This window comes from Anomaloglossus baeobatrachus, chromosome 1 (assembly GCF_048569485.1).
Source record: "Anomaloglossus baeobatrachus isolate aAnoBae1 chromosome 1, aAnoBae1.hap1, whole genome shotgun sequence".
NCBI lineage: Eukaryota > Metazoa > Chordata > Amphibia > Anura > Aromobatidae > Anomaloglossus > Anomaloglossus baeobatrachus.
The window spans coordinates 84984711-85006301 of NC_134353.1; the positions used below are offsets into that span (position 1 = coordinate 84984711).

Consider the following 21591-nt stretch of genomic DNA (forward strand, 5'->3'; position numbering starts at 1 on the left):
AAGCATGCTCCAATTTATTGAAAAAAAAGAAAAAACTGATCCAGCAAAAAAAAGGAAAAGAAAGAAACTGATGCAAAAAACTGATTCACAGAATCAGTTTTTGACGGACCAGGTATATCTGATCCATAAAAAGAGGATCCGTTTTTGCATACTCTTCGCCGGATCCGTTGCATCAGGCACACGCCGGATTGTGCATGATGCCAAAAAACTTATGTGTGAACGTAGCCTTAGATGTCACTGTCAATTTCTGACAGGTGCATTTAAAAAGTACAAGTCCTGGGGGTGCATCATTGGGTGCAATCATAAGGTGCGGTCATGGCACCTGGGGTCCTATAGAAGACCCTCATGGCCGTTCTGCTGGTACTTCTCAAGTCTGGGCTTCATAGGTGTCTGCGATTTGAGTTATATACTGCAATATGGTGGTATTCTTCTGTATTCAGCGCTAGTAATAACATGATTGTAGGTTTAAAAAAGTGTAAAAAAAAAAATATTCAAAGAAATTAAGAATAAAGTATGAGAATTCCAATCACCCTTTCCCTTTAAGAAACAAAACATCATATTTTGCTGCATTTGTGAAAGTCAAAATCTAAAATTAACCTTTTCAGTAATTGCTCTAATGCAAAACTAAATAATTTGTAAAGGCAAAATTGCCTTTTTTGATCACCGCATCTCCCCACAAAAAGGCCATTAAAAGCCATTAATCTCACATGTACAGGTGCATCTCAAATTAGATCAACATCAAAAAGTTAATTTCAGTAATTAAATACAAAAAGGGAAACATTATATAGAGTCATTACACACAGAGGGATCTATTCCTATATATTATATAGTCATTACACACAGAGGGATCTATTCCTATATATTATATCTATTCCTATATATTATATAGAGTCATTACACACAGAGGGATCTATTCCTATATATTATATAGACTCATTACAGACAGAGGGATCTATTACTATATATTATATAGAGTCATTACACACAGAGGGATCTATTTCAAGTGTTAATTTCTGTTAATGTTGATGATTATGGCTTACAGCCAAAGAAAACCCTAAAGTCATTATCTCAGAAAATTAGATTATATAAGACCAACTGAAAAAAACGGATTTTTGTGTACTCACCGTAAAATCGTTTTCTCTGACGCCTCATTGGGGGACATAGGACCATGGGTGTTATGCTGCCTATCCATGTGAGGACACTAAATAGATGCAAAAGCATAGCTCCTCCTCTGTAGTATACACCCCCTGGCCGGGCAACCTCAGTTTTAGTACAAAAGCAGTAGGAGAAAAAGCCAGTAAAAACTGCTCAACAGAGGAACATAAGAAGAAAAAAAAAAGAGAGAGTCATAACCAAATAAGGTACTGAGAGAACCAAGGCCCAACAGGGCAACAGCGTAACAGGGTGGGTGCTGTGTCCCCCAATGATGGCTAAGAGAAAATGATTTTACGGTGAGTACACAAAAATCCGTTTTTCTCGGACGCCTCATTGGGGGACACAGGATCATGGGACGTCCTAAAGCAGTCCATGGGTGGGAAAAATAAAAACAAGACACACAACCCAAGGACTAGGAACCAGTCCCAGACAGCCTGGAGCACCTGCTGCTAGCTCCGAAACCCGTCTGATGGACGTAATTGCCACCAGGAATGTTACTTTCCAGGACAGAAGAGCAAGGGAGGATTCCTTGAGAGGTTCAAAAGGGAGACCTCTGGAGACCGTCCAGAACGAGATTGAGGTCCCATGGGTCCAGCGGCCATTTGTACCGGGGAACTAGATGGGAAACGCCCTGGAGGAAGGTCTTGACTTGCGTTTTTTGAGCCAGGCGGCATTGGTAGAAGATTGAGAGCGCTGAGACCTGCCCTTTAAAAGGGAACTGAGAGCCAACCCCGCTTGCAAGCCAGACTGTAGAAAATCGAGAATTCTAGGGATGGCCAGAGGAATAGGCTGGACGTTAGTTTCTCTGCACCATGAAAGGAAGATTTTGCCACGTACGGTGGTAAATGCGGGATGAAGCAGGCTTTCGGGCGCTGATCATGGTGGAAATAACCGCGGGGGAGAATCCCACTCTTGTTAATACCCAGGTCTCAATGGCCATGCCGTCAGCTTCAGGGCTCTGGAGTTCTGTACTAATTCGGCGTACCAGGCGCGCCTGGGCCACTCCGGTGCCATCAGTATCACCGGGACTCCCTCTGCCTTGATCTTCCTGATTACCCGCGGCAGCAGAGGTAGAGGTGGAAATATATAAGGCAGGCGGAATTGGTGCCAGGAGCAGACTAGAGCATCCGCGCCGATGGACTGCGGGTCGCGTGATTTGGCTATGAACGCGGGTACCTTTGCGTGCAACCTTGAGGCCATTAGATCCACGTTTGGTGTGCCCCAGCGAGTGCAGATGTGTAGAAACACTTCTGGGTGGAGAGACCATTCTCCGGCGGCCAGGCCTTGACTACTTAGAAAGTCTGCTGCCCAGTTCTCTACCCCCGGTATGTGTACCGCTGATATCACTGACCCCGTCGATTCGGCCCAGCTGAGGATCTTGTGGGCCTCGAGATAAGCCACTTTGCTGCCGGTGCCCCCCTGCCAATTGATATAGGCTACAGCTGTCGCATTGTCCGATTGGACTCGAATTTGACGCCCCGCTAGCAGAGAGCAGAACGCCCTGAGCGCGAGGAAGATCGCGCGGATTTCCAGGATGTTTATGGGTAGGGAAGACTCCTGGGGCGTCCAACGTCCTTAAGCAGTGTGGTGCCGGTACACTGCTCCCCAGCCTAGGAGGCTGGCGTCCGTGGTCAGGACCAGCCAGTTCACTGGGAGAAAGGATCTCCCCTTCGATAGGGCTGAGGACCGAAGCCACCAGCGGAGTGCGTACCTGACTGAAGGCGTCAGGTGAAGATGTCTGTCCAGGGAGAAGGGGCTCTTCACCCAGGCTGCTAGAAGGGCTAGCTGCAGTGGGCGGAGGTGCAGTTGAGCAAAGGGTACTGCTTCCATAACCGCCACCATCCTGCCGAGCACCTTCATGCCGAATCGCATGCAGCGAGACGAAGGATGTAGAAGGCAGCGTACCGCTCGTTGAAGAGCGATCGCATTGTCCAGGGGGACATAGATCAAGCCCCGACGGGTGTCCAGGGACATGCCCAGGAAGGTGATGGATCGTGATGGGATCGGGGATGATTTGTCTAGATTCACTAGCCACCCTAAGCGGGATAGGGTGTCCAGTGATCTGTACGCTGGTTGAGCAGTCGCGGAAGGAGGGGGCCTTAATGAGGAGGTCGTCCAAGTAAGGGAGAACGACTACTTCCCTGGCGTGAAGGACGCTCATGGCGGCCGCCATGACTTTGGTGAAGACCCTTGGTGCAGTGGCAAGGCTGAAGGGTATAGCTACGAATTGAAAATGGGAGTCCTGAACTGCGAAGCAGAGGAACTTTTGGTGATCTGGGGCGATGGGTATGTGCAGGTACGCGTCCTTGATGTCTATGGAAGCGAGAAATTCCCCTTCGACCATGGATGTAATAATGGACCTTAGGGACTCCATTCTGAATCTCCGTACGTGCACATGTTTGTTCAGGTGTTTTAGGTCCAGGATGGATCGAACTGACCCATCCTTTTTGGGGACCACAAAGAGGTTGGAATAAAAACCCCTGAACTTCTCGTCGTCCGGGACAGGTATTATCACTCCTGCTGTTTGGAGCGAGTGGATTGCCGAGAAAAAAAGCTTTGCATCGTTTTCAAGTCTTTGGGGGGTTTGAGAGAAAGAACAGACTCGGGTCCGAAATTCTATGTGGTAACCGGAAGACACAAGGTCTCGCACCCATTTTTTGTCTGAGGCGGCAGCCCAGATGTGTTGAAAGAGCCGCAGTCGACCTCCTACACCGAGTGTGTCTTCTGGGGCGCCGATGGAGTCATGAGGGGGGAAACGTCGTGGACGAGTCTCCCTAGTCCTGGACTGTTTCGGTCTAGGCTGCCATGACGAAGTGAGTTTTGGGGAGAGCTGAGAATGTCGGTCCCTGCGTAGTCCGCGGCTGGTGGCGGGGGCAGCACGAGACGTCGACCAACCAAATGAGTTCCGAAAGGAGCGGAACGAGGACTGTGGACGTCTGGTAAAGGTCGTCCTGGACTTCAGCTGGGGGAGGGAGGTACTCTTTCCTCCCGTGGCGTCAGAAATGAGCTTGTCCAGACGTTCGCCCAACAAATCGGTCTGGAGTCTGCTCGCCATTGTCAGAGCCAGAGAGCTCTATGGATGGCTATGGTATTTGAGGCGGCAAACAATGCGCAGGCAGCAGCGTCTATGGAGGCCTGCATGAGGTACTCCGCCGCAGCCGCAATTTGAGCTGTTACCTCTGTAAAGGTATGAGTGAACTGGGATTCCTCAAGCGAAGTGTTAAGGGATTCTGCTCAGACAGAGATCGCCTTTGCGACCCACACAGAGGCAAAGGAGGGCGAGAGGGAGGAACCCGCAGCCTCAAAGGCAGAGCGGGCGAGGTGCTCTACCTGTCTGTCGGGTCCTTGATGGAGGAATCATCGGGTAAAGACAGGAGCGTCTTTGTGGCAAGGCGGGAGACTGGGGGGGGGGGGTCAACCGAGGGCGGATCGGCCCAGCCCTTAGGGGCAGGTGAGGCAAAAGGGTACCGGGACTCCATGAGTTTACGGTTACCGAAGCGCCTGTCAGGCTTCTCCCTTTGCTTTGTGAGGATATCCTGAAACTCTGGGTGATCAGCGAAAACCTTTTGGGGTTTCCTTGCCCTCTTATAGGAGACCGCATGGTCAGTGGTAGTGGCTATAAGGGAGTCTATTGCAGTTTGATCATCTGGGGGTGATGAAACCAAGGAATCCTCCTGGTACAAACAGCATTCTCCCTCCTCCAGTTCTTCAGAAGCTGTGGAGCATGTGGGAGAGCCTGCCCTGTGTGCTCCCGAGGGAGAGCCCTGGGGGCCATGAGAGAGTGCTGGAGACATCCGGCCGTGTGCTCTTTTCCTGATCCCTGCGACCGGTGAAGCATGTGCCCGGATTACCTCAGAAGGATCCTCCATAGGGGTATCCTCAGACTGCGTTCCGTCCAGGGGCCCAGAAGGGTGGTCTGGAGGACGCCATTGCATAGCCAGAACCAGGTTTTGTGACAGTTTTTCCATGGATTGGGACAGAAACTGTGCCCATTCCGGTGGGCTGGGAGCCCTAGGCTCTGGGCTGACGGTTGCGGCAGTGGTGGCAGGGGGGGGGGGGGGGGTCTTGGGGGGGCTATAGGGGCACAGGACTCACAGAGAGAAGAGGTGTGTTTATGTGGTAGCTCAGCGTGGCAGGCAGTGCAGGCTGAGTAATAGACTGTGAGCCTTAGCGCTCTTAGTGCCCTTAGAATTCTGCATGTTCCTAATAGGAGTATGCCAGGAGGGGGAGCAATGCTCAGCAGAGCTACAAGTGAAGCAAGTACCTCACCAGAATTAGCCGATGGCCCTGCGTCCTCAGGAAGGAGTAAGTTATGTGGAGATCTTCGCACGCTTTACTGGGGGGGCTTATCGCGGCCCGTGGGGCTTAGCGCTACAGGAGCGCCAAGAAGTCAGTGTGCCCCCCTGCTGTCGGTAGAAAAAAAACAAACGGCGGGAAGGGAGCTTCTGTGACAGTTTTTCTCCCCCTCCCTTCAGTCAGCACACAGCTTGTCACCATGGATTATCTCTGCAGGCTTTACTGCAATCAGAGCATGCAGCTAGAGCAAACAAAGCAAATAAACAGTGTGAGTTCCTGAGCTCTAGGTCTGGCCCTAGGATTCTCTGCAATCAGTGAAGGATTCCCTCCCCCCCCCCCCCTTCTCCAGCCAGCAAGCTAGAGAAAAGTTAACACTGTGTGTTCAGGATCCCTGGGGCTCTCCTCCTTGCAATCAGCAGGGGACTTTCTCATAATAAAATACTGTGAATTCAGTAGTCCTGGGTGCCTTCCCAGTGTTTTCTCCCTTTGTCTGGGAAACCAGTCAGGGGGGATCTCACCTTAACACTGCTTCAGTCCAGGCAGTGGAAATAGCAGAGTCAGCTTGCTGTGACAGTTTTTCTCCCTGTGTCCGGCCACACAGGTGCAATGTTCATCTCAGAGCCTGCAAGGAGGGGCTGAGGAATTGTGCCTCTGCCCTGGGCTCTGGAAAAATTGGTGTCTGTGGGACCAGTCGTCCAGTAAAAGGCAGCCCAGGATCCAGCGTCGCAGGAGGGGGTACGTGGAGGCAGCACTCCGCGTTCCCGCCCGTTGATGGTATTGGGAGATCGGTCCCAAAAGGAAACAGTCGCCCTCAAAAAATAACAAAACCTTGAAAGATGTGCCTCCTACAGACACTAAGCTAAAACTGAGCTTGCCTGGCCCGGCCAGGGGGTGTATACTGCAGAGGAGGAGCTATGCTTTTGCATCTACTTAGTGTCCTCCTATGGATAGGCAGCATAACACCCATGGTCCTGTGTCCCCCAATGAGGCGTCAGAGAAAATGATTTTAATCTCAGAAATGTTGGTGCCTACTTAAAAGTTTGTACAGTAAATGCCTCAATACTTGGTCGTGGCTCCTGTTGCATGAACTACTGCATCAATGCGGCGTGGCATGGAGGCCATCAGCCTGTGGCACTGCTGAGGTGTTATGGAAGCCCAGGTTGCTTTGATAGCAGCCTTCAGCTCGTCTGCATTGTTGGGTATGGTGTCTCATCTTCCTCTTGACAATACCCCATAGATTCTCTATGGGGTTTAGGTCAGGAAAGTTTGCTGGCCAATCAAGCCCAGTGATACTGCAGTTATTAAACCATGTAGTGGTACTTTTGGCAGTGTGGAAAGGTGCCAAGTCCAGCTGGAAAATGAAATTTCCTTCTCCAAAAAGCTTGTTGGCAGAGGGAAGCATGAAGTGCTCTAAAATTTCCTGGTAGACTGCTGCGCTGACTTTGTTCTTGATAAAACACAGTGGACCTACACCAGCAGGTGACATGGCTCCCCAAACCATCACTGATTGTGGAGACTTCTCACTATACCTCAAGCAGCTTGGATTGTGGCCTCTCCACTCTTCCTCCAGACTCTGGGACCTTGATTTCCAAATTAAATGCAAAGTTCCCTTTCATCTGAAAACAACACCTTGAACCACTGAGCAGCAGTCCAGTTCTTTTTCTCCTTGGCCCAGGTAAGACGCTCCTGGCGTTGTCTATTGGTCATGAGTGACTTGACACAAAGAGTGTGACACTTGTAGCCCATGTCCTGGATACGTCTGTGTGTGGTGGCTCTTGAAGCACTGACTCCAGCAGTGTCCACTCCTTGTAAATCTCCCCCAAAGTTTTGAATGGCCTTTCCTTAATCCTATCAAGGCTGCGGTTATCCCGGTTGCTTGTGCACCTTTTTCTACCACACTTTCCTTCCACTCAGTTTTTCATTATGTTTGGATCCAGCACTCTGTAACCAGCCAGTTTTTTTTTTTTTTTCTTTTTTAGCAATGACCTTTTGTGGCATACCCTCCTTGTGGAGTGTGTCAATGTCAGTCTTCTGGACACCTGTCAAGTCAGCAGTCTTCCCCATAATTGTGTAGCCTACTGAACCAGACTAAGGGACCATTTTAAATGCTTAAGAAGCCTTTGCAGTGGTTGTAGTAATTATTTAATTTTCTATGATAATGATTTTTGGGTTTTCATTGGCTGTAAGCCATAATCAACATCAACAGAACTAAACACTTGAAATAGATCCCTCTGTGTGTAATGACTATATAATATATAGGAATAGATTCCTCTGTGTGTAATGACTATATAATATATAGGAATAGATTCCTCTGTGTGTAATGACTATATAATATATAGGAATAGATCCCTCTGTGTGTAATGACTATATAATATATGCTTTTCTCTTTTTGTATTAAATTCCTGAAATAACTTAATTTTTTGATGATATTCTTATTTAATGAGATGCTCTTTATGTATCACCAAACGATATCATTCAAAAGGCCAGCCCACTGCGCCAGAAGCGAATCGCCACACAGCTTCATAGAGAGATTTAAAAGAAGGATGACGGACTCAAAAAAAGGAAAAATGGTGGAATCTGATTTTTAATTTTTTACCATTTCACCACACTTGGAGGGGTTTCCAGATTCTCATTACATTATATGGTAGTGAATGGAGTCATTCAATCATTCAAAACTACAGCTTGTCTTGCAAAAGACAGGTCCTCGTATGGCAGTCAGCAGAAAAAAAAAGGGAGAATATTAAAGGGGTTGTCCCAACTCAAGAATAGAGGGTCTGGTTCCTTGTCCATCACAATTCTGGAGACAGACCCATTATCAGAACTGGTGAGAAACCCGGCAGCCAGATCTCCTGACACCAGAACATTACCACCAGTCCTGTACAGAACCAGCCACTTCTGTTTGCATTTTAACCCCTTCAGACCCCGAGCGGTTTCAGTTTTTGCATTGCTTTTTTTTCCCCTCCTCTTCTTCTTCCGAGAGCCGTAACTTTTTTATTTTTCCGTCAATCTTGCCATATAAGAGCTTGTTTTTTGTGGGACGAGTTGTAGTTTTAAGTGAAACCATACGTTTTACCATATGGTGTACTGGAAAACAGCAAAAAAATTCCAAGTGTGGAAAAACTGCAAAAAAAAGTGTGATCGCACAATAGTTTTTGGGATATTTTATTCACCATGTTCACTATATGTTAAAACTGATGTGTCGATATGATGTCTCAGGTCGGTGCGAGTTTGTAGACACCAAACATGTATAGGTTTACTTGTATCTAAGGGGTTAAAAAAATTCACAACATTGTCCAGAAAAAATTGGCGCACGTTTTGCGCCATTTTCCGAAACCCGTAGCGTTCTTATTTTTTTGGGATCGATGGCTCAGTGATGGTTAATTTTTTGCATCTTGAGCTTATGCTTTTAATGGAAACATTTTTTGTGCAGATGCTAGTTTTTGATCGCCTGTCACTGTATTTTGCGCAAAACTTGCGGCGACCAAAAAAGAGAGAATTTTGTTACTTACCGTAAATTCTTTTTCTTATAGTTCCGTATTGGGAGACCCAGACCTTGGGTGTTTAGCTTCTGCCTCCGGAGGACACACAAAGTACTACACCTAAAAGTGTAGCTCCTCCCTCTGAGCTTATACACCCCCTGGATAACCAGATCTAGCCAGTTTGGTGCAAAAGCTGAAGGAGAATAGCCACCCACAAGTAGAACAGAGCAAGAGCCGGAATAACCGGAGACTCTGTCCACGACAACAGCCGGTGATAACACGCGGAACAAGGAAATTGCCAACAGGCAACAGGGAGGGTGCTTGGTCTCCCAAGACGGAACTATAAGAAAAAGAATTTACGGTAAGTAAACAAAATTCTCTTTTTCTTTATCGTTCCTTTGGGAGACCCAGACCTTGGGACGTTCCAAAGCAGTCCCTGGGTGGGAATAAACAGAAAAACTAAGAAGTAGGCAGAACCTAACTTCACAAATGGGCGACAGCCGCCTGAAGGATGCGTCTGCCCAAGCTCGCATCTGCCGAAGCAAGAGCATGCACTTGGTAGTGCTTCGAGAAGGTATGCAGGCTAGTCCAAGTGGCAGCCTGACAGACTTGTTGAGCCGTAGCCTGGTGCCTAAAAGCCCGACAGCTCTGGTCGAGTGTGCTTTGATCCCCGGCGGGGGAGGCACCTGAGTACTCTGGTAGGCGTCCGAAATGGTCGACCTAATCCAACGGGCTAAGGTCGGCTTAGAAGCAGGGAGGCCTTTGCGCCGACCTGTGGTTAGCACAAAAAGAGAGGTGCGCCGCCTAAGCGCAGCGGTGCGAGACACATAGATCCGGAGAGCACGCACCAGATCTAGCGTATGCAGCGCTTTTTCAAAGCGATGAACAGGGGCCGGACAGAAGGAAGGTAAGGTAATGTCCTGGTTAAGGTGGAAGGGAGAGACCACCTTAGGAAGAAAGTCCGGAGTCGGACGGAGAACCACCTTGTCTTGATGAAAAACTAAAAAAGGTGACTCCGAGGAGAGCGCAGCCAAATCAGAGACTCTCCTGAGAGAAGTTATGGCAACCAGAAAAGCCACTTTCTGTGAAAGCCGATACAAAGAAACATCCCTAAGAGGCTCGAAGGGGGGCTTCTGCAAGACCGTGAGAACCAAGTTAAGGTCCCAGGGATCCAAGGGCCGCCAGTAAGGCGGAATGATGTGAGACGCGCCTTGCATGAAGGTGCGGACCTGAGACAGCCGAGCGAGACGCCGCTGGAACAAAACTGACAGAGCTGAAACTTGTCCCTTGAGAGAGTTGAGGGACAGTCCTAGCTGCAGACCGGACTGTAGAAAAGACAGAAGGGTCGGCAAGGAGAATGGCCAAGGAGGATGGTCGGTAGAGCGACACCAGGACAGGAAAATTTTCCAAGTCCTGTGATAGATCTTAGTGGAGGAAGACTTGCGGCCCCGAGTCATAGTGGAGATGACTTCAGGAGGAATACCAGAAGCCATCAAAATTCAGGACTCAAGAGCCACGCCGTCAATTTGAGAGACGCAGAATTCGGGCGGAAAAACGGACCTTGCGAGAGTAGGTCTGGACGATCCGGGAGATGCCACGGCATCTCTACGGACAGTTGGAGCAGGTCCGGATACCAAGCTCGCCTGGGCCAGTCCGGTGCAATGAGGATGACTCGACGGCCCTCCATTCTGATCTTGCGCAGGACTCTGGGCAAAAGAGCTAGAGGGGGAAACACGTAGGACAGACGAAACTGGGACCAGTCCTGAACCAGAGCGTCTGCGGCGAAGGCCTGAGGATCGTGGGAGCGAGCCACGTAAACAGGAACCTTGCTGTTGTGACGGGATGCCATTAGGTCCACGTCCGGAGTGCCCCATTTGCGGCAGATCGACTGAAACACTGCCGGGTGCAGGGACCACTCGCCACCGTCCACGCTTTGACGGCTGAGATAATCTGCCTCCCAGTTGTCCACGCCTGGGATGTGGACTGCGGATATGGTGAACCTGGAGTCCTCCGCCCATTGAAGAATGCGTTGTACCTCCATCATTGCCAGGCGGCTGCGTGTCCCGCCTTGATGATTGATGTAGGCAACCTCTGTCGCGTTGTCTGACTGGACTCGAATGTGCCTGCCCGCCAGCAGATGGTGAAATGCTAGGAGAGCTAGAAGCACTGCTCTGGTTTCCAGCACATTGATTGAAAGGGCTGACTCGGACGGAGTCCAAGTGCCCTGCGCTCTGTGGCGGAGACATACCGCTCCCCAGCCGGATAGACTGGCATCCGTGGTGAGAATCACCCAGGATGGGGCCAGGAAGGAGCGCCCTTGGGACAGGGAGAGGGGCCGAAGCCAACACTGAAGGGAGCTCCTGGTCCGTGGCGACAGAGCCACTAACTTGTGTAAGGAGGAAGGCCGCTTGTCCCAACAGCGGAGAATGCCCAGCTGCAGGGGGCGCAGATGGAACTGGGCAAAGGGAACAGCCTCCATGGACGCCACCATTTGACCCAGCACCTGCATCAGACGCCTGAGAGTATAACGGCGGTGCCTCAGGAGAGAGCGCACCGCCAGCTGGAGTGACAGCTGTTTAAGGGCAACTTCACGAGTGCCAACAAAGTCTCGAACTGCATCCCTAGGTACGTGAGACTCTGGGTCGGAGTCAGAGTGGACTTGGGAAGGTTGACAAGCCACCCGAATTGGGCTAGAGTGGCGAGAGTGAGCGAGACACTCCGCTGACAGTCTACGCTGGATGGAGCCTTGACTAGAAGGTCGTCCAGGTAAGGGAGCACTGCCAACCCCTGGAGGTGCAGAATCGCAATCACTGCTGCCATGACCTTGGTGAATACCCGAGGGGCCGTGGCTAACCCGAAGGGGAGAGCCACGAATTGGAAATGATCTTCTCCTATTGCAAAACGTAGCCAACGCTGGTGTGAAACTGCAATTGGCACATGTAGATAGGCATCTCTGATGTCGATGAACGCCAGGAAATCCCCTTGGGTCATTGAGGCAATGACTGATCGCAGAGACTCCATGCGAAAGTGCCACACCCGAACATGCTTGTTGAGAAGCTTGAGATCCAGGATGGGCCGGAAGGTACCATCCTTTTTGGGAACTAGGAAGAGGTTTGAGTAAAAACCTCTGAACCGTTCCCGGGCGGGAACTGGTACAATTACTCCGTTGGCCTGCAAGGCTGCCACGGCCTGTGAGAAGGCGGCGGCCTTGGAGCAGGGGGGAGTTGAGAGAAAAAATCTGTATGGCGGGCTGGAAGAGAATTCTACCCTGTAGCCGTGGGAGATGATATCTCTCACCCACTGATCGGAGACGTGTTGAAACCAAGCGTCGCCAAAGTGGGAGAGCCTGCCAGCGACTAAGGACGTTGCCGGAGCGGGCAGAGAGTCACGAGGAGGCTGCCTTAGTGTCAGCACCTCCTGCGGTCTTCTGTGGACGCGCTTTTGGGCGCCAGTTGGATTTCTGGTCCTTAGCTGAGTTAGCGGACGAGGCGGAGGGCTTAGAGGACGACCAGTTGGAGGAACGAAAGGAGCGAAACCTCGACTGATTCCTACCCTGGGCAGGTTTCCTGGTTTTGGTTTGTGGCATGGAAGTACTCTTCCCGCCAGTAGCTTCTTTAATAATTTCATCCAGCTGTTCACCGAACAGCCGGGAACCAGCAAAAGGGAGCCCAGCAAGGTACTTCTTTGAAGAAGCATCTGCCTTCCACTCTCAGTGCGGTGAGAAGCCTCTAGCATGGCAGACATGGCATAAGATGAAAAAGCTGAAGCTTGAGAAGTTAAGGCAATCATCTCGGGCATAGATTCCCTGGTGAGGGAATGCATCTCCTCTAGAGAAGCAGAGATGGCTTTGAGAGCCCACACTGCTGCAAAAGTTGGGGAAAACGCGGCCCCCGCCGCTTCATACACGGATTTGGCCAGAAGGTCAATCTGACGGTCAGTGGAATCCTTAAGGGAGGTGCCATCAGCCACCGACACAACGGTCTGGGCTGAGAGTCTAGACACCGGAGGGTCTACCTTTGGGGAATGAGCCCACTCCTTGACCACCTCAGGTGGAAAGGGAAAACGGTCATCAGAACCACGCTTTGGGAAGCGTTTGTCAGGACAGGCCCTGGGTTTGGTCACAGCGGTCTGAAAACTGGAGTGGTTAAAGAACACACTCTTTACTCTCTCAGGCGAGGTAAACTGGTGCTTTTCTGCCAGAGAGGGTTGCTCCTCTGATACTGGCAGAGTGAGATCCAGTACAGAATTAATGGAAGTAATCAAGTCACTAAGATCTGAGTCACCCTCGGAAAGATCAATGGGGTACAATGAGTTAAGCCTCCGAGCCCCCTGCAAAGGCATCCTCCTCATCCTGCGAGTCAGCTCTTGAATCAGAGCTGCGGGATGAGGAGGGAGAGGAAACCCTGCGCCTCCTCTTAGGAGGACGGGGTCTGGGCCCTGATGATGAATCCTCTGTGCACTCCGGTGGACGGAGGTCAGATGATAGAGATCCTGAGGGACCCTTAGCAGTAGAGGCACCCTGTGAAGGGGGCTGATGCATATTCATCAAAGTCCTGGACAGAAGTCCCATGGACTCAGCAAAGGACTGGGAGATAGACCTAGAGAAGGATTCTACCCAGGCCGGGGGTTCAGCCACAGGTGCAGGAACAGCCTGAGAGACCACTGGGGGTGAGACTCCAGGCTGTGGCACCGCCAAGTTAGAGCAGACATCACAACGTGGATAGGTGCTCGGTTCAGGCAGCAGGAGCTTACATGCAGCGCATACAGTATAAAGCTTTGGAGCCTTGCTCCTCGTGTGAAACATGCTGCTGGAGTGGGGACTCTACAAAGAGAATGAACCCCAGGGAGTATATACAGAGGTCCACAACCAGAGACCAGTTGTGGCTTACCAGACCGCTGGAAGCGGTGTTGTGTGCCCTCCAGATCCCGAAGCCCGGACCCCCAATGCACAGCACCTCAGCAGGGATGCAGAGTGCAGGCCAGCGCAGTGAACCCTGTCTGAGAAAATGGCCGCCGGAGCGGAGAGGGGGCGGGACTTGGGGGCGTTCCTGTAGGAAAGCGGGATCTGGAGGGCCATAGAGACCTGCAGGGGAGGAGACACGCACAGCAGTGGGGAGTGTCCCTCCCCTGTGCAGGACGGCCGCCGGGAGGAGCCGTGCCTGTCCCTCTGCATGAGTGACATGCGAGGGCAGTGAACAGAAACTAGGCCTCCGGCAAAGCCGGGGCCTAAATTTGAGCGGCAAGGCCGACGCGCAGGCACCATCGGCGCGGTTCTCGGGCGAAAGCTAGAGAACCCGCCGGAAATGCCAAAATAAATACAGTAAGCACACTCTCCCCATACAATAAAGCACAGGGACCCCCAACATATAAACGTCTCAGGTACTTAGCTGCTGAGACGCAGGGCCAGGTCCCTGGGGATGAGTGCTCCGGTCCAGCAGGGTCCTAAAGGGCTGCGGATGGAGACCGGTCTCCTGCCAGGCATGGAGACCGCGCTGGCTCCCACTTCAAGCCAGAGCCCAGGAGGGATGGTGAAGGAGCACGGCATGTAAGGCTCCAGCCTTGGAAATCAACCTTACAACACCGCCGACACAGTGGGGTGAGAAGGGACATGCCGGGGGTCCAGACGTGGACCCGCACTTCTTCAATCTCATTCCAAAAAAAGGAAAAAAATCATATGAGAATGCATGTGTGGATGTATGCCTCCTGAACACAAAGCGATAAACTGGCTGGGACTGGCTCACCAGGGGGTGTATAAGCTCAGAGGGAGGAGCTACACTTTTAGGTGTAGTACTTTGTGTGTCCTCCGGAGGCAGAAGCTAAACACCCATGGTCTGGGTCTCCCAAAGGAACGATAAAGAAAGATAGATTTTTGTGTACTCACCGTAAAATCTCTTTCTCTGAGTCTTCATTGGGGGACACAGGACCATGGGTTATGCTGCTGTCACTAGGAGGCTGACACTAAGTAAACAGAAAAAGTTAGCTCCTCCTCAGCAGCATACACCCTGAGCCGGAGGCGGACTCAATCAGTTTAGTGCACAAGCAGTAGGAGGAGAACCAAACAACTCTAGATCAAACTAGGTAAAAACTATAACCAATTATTCATGCGACCAGTGGCAGGGAATATGGCCACTGAGGCAACAGGCAGGTAATATGCAACCAAAAAACACAAAAACAGGGTGGGTGCTGTGTCCCCCAATGAAGACTCAGAGAAAGAGATTTTACGGTGAGTACACAAAAATCTATCTTTCTCCATCGTTTCATTGGGGGACACAGGACCATGGGATGTCCAAAAGCAGTCCCTGGGTGGGAAGAGAACCATCACCGGAGATCGGTAGGAAACCGCTTCCTCCTGTCGGGCTTGACCCAGACCTACAAAGACCTACCTTGGTACAGGTGTGCTTCTGCCGCCCGCAAAGATAACGGCAAGACTGGCCTCTGCCAAAGCATGTGTGTGAACCTGATAGGAACTAGTAAAGGTATGCCGAGTAGACCAGGTGGAGGCCCGGTGGACATGGTCGACTAACGTCTGAAGTCCAATCCTCCAAGAGGCTTCCCTTGGACCGTAGAATGCGGTAGAGGTCCGTCCACTATGCAATAGGCTTCACAACATCACGGAATGAATCCATGTGGCAATCTTGGACCTGGGCGCTGGCATGCGACTCCGGGGAGCGAGTGAAAAGAGGAACTGACTGCCGGCGTAAACCGAAAGTCCGGTCCTGAAGACATAAACGACTGAGGGCACGAGCCAGCTCAGGAACAAACTAGGCCCCCTTTTAAGGCTGAGAGAAGAGACTAGGACCGATTTCGAAACTCAATCCCCTTATCTGGAAGGAAGGCAGTTGCCTTGGATCGAAAAGGGGGAGTTGTGGCCGGAGCACCCCCCTTGTCCTGCTGGATGACCCGGAAAAAGGGGGGAAAAAGCAGCAAGAGAGGGCTGTCCGCCCTGATGCCCCTTGCAGAAGAGACGGCCACGAGGAGCCCACCTATCCAAACAGGTGGGAGTAGAAAGCACTCGGCAAGGTCCAAACCGGGAGCCAGGTCCCGCGTGTCTAGTGGACGGTGATGCCGCCGAGCCAGACGGACGCTTCTCTGCGTGAAAAACCTGATCGTGTGACAAGAAGTGATAAGTCTCTGAAATTGAAATGACCGCGTCGACACTCGGCCCCTAGCGGGACGCGCTAGAAAAAACCGCATCCAGATCTGACTGCAAGCATGGTAGCAGTGCCGGAAGGGAGGGAGAGAGAGAGAGAGAAGAGAAGAGAAGATGCGCTCCTCACATCCCGGAGGAGCTCTTCACGTGTGGTAATAAACCATCTTCCCGGTCTCCATCATTGTTTGCATCCTTCTTGCCAACCGGCCTGTGCAAGCAAGTACCCGGGATCCGCTATTAAGGCCGCAAACCTAGGACCTTTGAGACCTCGTGGAAGAGAGGGCCCCGACTCAGAAGAACCGGACGGTCTGGAAGGCGCCACGGAGTATCTGCGAGGAGTTGAGTGAGTTTTGTTAACTATGGTCGCCTGGGCCACTCCAGAGCCACCCTCTGCCTTGGTCCAACTTGAGAACCCTCGAGATCATGGGAAGCCGAGGGAAGATGCCCAAGAGATTGAACTGGCCTCCCGGACGGGTGGGGGCGTCGACACCTAGTGCAGAGAAGGAGGACACCCTTGATGCCCCGTTGACTTAAAGTTGGATCGGGAGGTCCATAGGACCACGACTGTAGGTTTCCCTTCGTCGTAGATCTGGCTGGTGACGACCCTGTTGAAAAGCCATTTGCCTAGGCGAGGCCCTTCCTGCCGGGAAAAAACGGCCGTCCAAACGTCCATGGTAGGGATTTGTACTGCCGAGATTAGAGAGCGACGAGATCCGGCCCAGAGCAAGATCCTCTTAACGTCTTCCCTTGACATGACACTCCTTGCGCTTCCCCGGTGTAAGATGCACGCCACCGCTGTGGCATGGTTCGACTGGAACCTGACCGGGTAACCTCGTCCCAGTGAAGAAAATCGTAACCAGCTAACCGGATGGCTCTGGCTTCCGGAACGTTGAAAAAGGGGGGGGCAACCTCTAGTGGTGACCCTCGGGACCGTGTTGTGGGATGGTGGGATAGCGTACCCTAGCACAGGAGACTGGTGACGGTAGATACTATCCTCCAGAGAAGAAGGAGAGAGGACCCTCCCGAGGGACGGTTATGAAGACTGGTCCACTAGGAAGTGGTTGGCGGGTTCCCAGGGCAAACGGAAGCTACCTGTCTTCGTTCTTCAGTGGGATCCCGTGGAAGGGCAAAGATGAAAAATTGGTAAGTGTACCGCTGCTATCATCTCCACCAACAGCCAAGGACTCGCATACCGAACCCGACTCGGTGCGGGAAAGAAAACTACTCCTGCGTGAAGAGTAACTTCCCTCGGACGGGCTCGAATACCGTGCCTAAAGGAATGATCTACCGGGCCGGGGCCTGATAGGACTCCCAGCGGTAGCTCAGCTACCCTAGTAGCGGAGGAGTAACAGTGACTGTCTAAACCCCAAGACTAGGGGGAAGTCTAAACCACCAGGTCGTTTCTGGGTGGAGTGAACTTAGCGGCCCTGTCGAGTAGGCTGTGCAGGGACAGCCGCCCTGATCCCTGCAAGCGCTTCTAAAACAAAGCTGGAAAGGTCCGCAGCGATGCAAGGCGGAGGGACTGCTGAGAGATAGCGGCGCCCTGACGTTTGCGGCTCGAACAGACTGGGATCGAGCGGTGAGGCGACGATCCCGAGCGTCTGGGCCGATGCTGGGAAGAGCTGTGCTCTTCCTTCACGTAGCCTAGGGGAAGGAGTATTCCACCCTCACGTAGCCTAGGGGATCCACTGGATTAGTCTATCTCCGACGGGACGGCCACCTAAGGGCGTAAGGGAAGACAGCGACTCCCTAGATGCCGCCTCCGCGTTTCAGATCCTGAGTCAGAGGTCTCGACGGGTGGTCACACTGCTGCTATAGGCTCAGGCCGTGCAGCTGGCAGACGCCAGGGCTGTGATGATAAGGTACTTACCAAAGATGTCAACCAGTCCTGAATCGGCAGAGATGGAGCGTAGTCCGCTGGACAGAGATGGAACGGTGTCCGTGGAGTCCCTGAGAGACGTCATGACAAGCCAGGCGGAACCCTGGCGGGCCGATCACAGGGGGGCATGCCCCTTTTCTCCGGAGCCCCTTTGGAGAAGGGATAATGACAATACAAGACTTACCGCTGGTAAACGTCGTGTCTGGTTGTTGTCTGTGATGATGCAGCACATCAGCGAACTACTGGATGTCCACTGAATACCTCACGGGATTGCCGGAAAAGTCCTCAAGGAAACCTGTGTGCTCAGAGAGGAGAAGAGGACTATCTGTGCGCTTATGGTCTGACTCACCATTTCCTCCAGTCTATTCGCCCCGCGCTGAATATCGGGCGCCTGCTCGGAATCCAGCAGAGGTGGTACGCCTGGGTCATCACCAGAGATGTCGGAAGGCTTCCGGTGGAGCGGTAGCTTGTACCTGGGAATGAAGGAAAAACCAGGGGGAGGCGCCGAAGGCGAGACCTGGCGGGTCCGCTTCGAGTAGTGGATAAAGTCCCTGGTACGGGACTCACCTCCCCCGGCGAGTGCACTGAGAGAAAGGGGCTGACCGTACCTTTAAGGCTTGATTCATCATTTCAACCAGGCTAATCGTTATGCGCCAAACATCCGGGTCCTCCTGCTTGGAGTCCAGCAGAGGTGGAACGCCTGGGCCATCACCCGAGAGGTCGAAAGGCTACCGGAGGAGAGGCAGACTGGACCTGGGAATTAAGGTGAAAAACCTGGGGGCCTGCAGAAGATGAGACCTAGCGGGTCCGCGTTGAGCGGGGGAAAAATGGGGGCCCCTGGTACGGGACTCACCTCCCCCTGTGCGTGCCCGGAAAGAAAAAAGGGGCTGTTCGCACCTTTATGGCTTGACTCACCGTTTCTACCAGGTTATTCTCAGGTGCCGAACATCATGCGCCCACTTGGAATCCAGCAGAGGCGGTACGCTTGGGCCATCACCTGAGAGGTCGAAAGGCTACGGAGGAGCAGCCGTCTGGACCTGGGGATGAAGGTGAAAACTCCCCGAGGGGATTGCGCCAGTCCTGTGTAGGTATGACAGAGCGTCAGCCAGGGACGCAGCGTATGCGCACCAATCCGAAGACATCAGCGAGGGGATTTATGGTTTGAGCCCGGGGCGCTAACCAGCCGGCCGGGGCGGGATGCCGGGACCTGCTGTGTCAGGGGCTGCGGTGGCTGTGATTACTAAATCTGAAAGATTTGGGTGAATTCACAATTGAGGTATTATTCTGGGAATATATCTTGGCAGTGAAAAAAACACCGTTCCCTTCTATAAGTCTGTATCTATAGTGCCTGTACAAATCAATCTACATATATATACCCATATACATATATATACACATACATATATATATATATATATATATATATACACACATATATATATATACATACACATACACACATGCACCTGAAACACTATAAAAACACAATCCTCATATGATTGTGGCTCTTTTGAAGGCTTGTTTTAACTGTTATAACCGGTTGCTGCAGCCTCAGCAAGCCGCACACCGGGAGTTCTATTTCTTTTCTACTTTTTTTTTTTTTTTTTTTGATAAGATGAAGTCTGGAGAGCGGGAAAAACACACAGCCACCGCCCCCCCTGTGATGCCTGGGGCAGAGCGGAGGGCGGAGACGGACGGCCGGCGACCAATCGCACTGAAGTGGAGGGCGGGCCTGGGACACTGGAGACAAGGCCCGAGCCGGGGCCTAAATTTTGGGGCTGCCGGCTCGCGGGGAGGTAGAGACCGGCGGTCCTACCTGCAAACAGTGGTGGGGCAGCGGCGATGACCGGAGCGCCCAGAGAGAGCTGTGGGCTTGAGCCGGCGCGCGCCGCCGACTGCTGAGATGTGGCCGGGGCGCAGACTAGGCCGAGACCGGGGCCTCAATTTTGCAGCCGCCTGGGAAGAAGGTAGGAGAAGGTCGGTCCTACCTGATCTCGGTGGCGTTGGTCCAGAAATGGATGCGGTGCAGGCAGGGCGCCCTGCCCCTGCCTGTGTGCCGTGCCCCCGTCCAGGGAGACTGCTGGCTCCGGGGGAGCAGCGTGCTGAGGCAGGGAAGTGGGCATCATGATGGGGGAAGGAGCCCCCCCTCAGGAGAAGGCAGCGATGCGGGCCCCATCAGATTTCAGACGCGCTGCTGAGGTCCCATCCCTGCTGTATGTCCCCTGTACGCCCTTTGGGGTGATACCGCAGGGCGAATCAGGGGTGCCCACGACAACCTGCCCACACGAACACCCCCAGGAGTGGTACCATGGGGATGGACGGGGGAGAGGGCCCAAAGTCTGAAACCCCTGCGACCCTGGGGAGTGGTACCCACAGGGCTGCGGAGAATGATGAATAAAATACCTGCAGAAAACAAGAAGACAGGTATGAGAGCGATGAGCGGCGCCGAAAATAGGGAAAAAAGGCGCAAAAAACAAATGGCTGAGGGAGGCCGAGACGGCCCACATCAGCCTCCTACGACACTAAGCTAAAAACTGATTGAGTCCGCCTCCGGCTCAGGGTGTATGCTGCTGAGGAGGAGCTAACTTTTTCTGTTTACTTAGTGTCAGCCTCCTAGTGACAGCAGCATAACCCATGGTCCTGTGTCCCCCAATGAAACGATGGAGAAACGTAATTTTGGCGTTTGGAATTTTTTTGCCGCTACGCCATTTACTGATCAGAGTATTTTATATTTTGATAGTTCGGGCATTTCTGAATGTGGCGATACTAAATGTGTATATATTTTTTTTTAACCCTTTAATTTTCAAATGGGGCGGAAGGGGGGCGATTTGAACTTTTAGTTTTTTTAAAAACTTTTTTTTTTATTTTACTAGTCCCCCTACGGGGCTATGTGGATCAACAATATAATCGCTCTGCCATATCTGTAGATCTCAGCTACAGAGCTGAGAACTGCAGATATGGTGCTTTACTCTCAGTGCTGGCACTATGAGAAAGTGACTCATGTTAGCTACAGGCATCATCACATGACCCTGTGCTACCATGGCAACCACCGGAAGTCACGTGATCACACACGTGACTTCCGGTGGGGGCGGCGGTAAGTAAAAGTAATGGCTGCGAGCATATGCATCTCGCTGCCAGATTTTGGCAGCGGGATGGCAAGGGGTTAAAAGTTGCGGGTGGAAAGCGATTCCACTCGTAACTTGCAAGCACAAGTCAGCTGTTGAAATCAGCGGCGATGATAGTGACACGATCCATGACGTACCCAGTACGTCATGGGTCGTTAAAGGGTTAAAAAAGGTTTTTCTTCCCCCCCCCTTTTTTTTTCTATTACACTTCGTTCTTCAATCACTTGTGTGCTATATATGCTGCATTACCACAGTAGAGCAATATATGTCACAGTACTTCGGAAAAGTACCAGTGGGAGATGACAGGGGTCTTTACATGGCCTCCAGCTTCTATGGGAACCCATCAGCAATGGTTCACCACATCGCTGGAGGCTGACTAGTGCGCGGACGGACGCGCAAACAGAATGACGCAGCTTAATTGTTGCTGTCGAACACTGATAGTGGCATTTAGGAGGTTAGACGGCTAAAAGCAGATCAAATCCAATCGCTGCTTTATAGGTAGGTGCC

General features: G+C 51.9%; 1 protein-coding gene across 2 annotated transcripts in view; it reads right to left on the reverse strand.

Annotated features, from left to right (window-relative positions):
- BOD1L1 (biorientation of chromosomes in cell division 1 like 1) overlaps nt 1-21591 on the reverse strand; it is a 151034-nt gene that overhangs the window by 24124 nt on the left and 105319 nt on the right. The window lies entirely within an intron of this gene.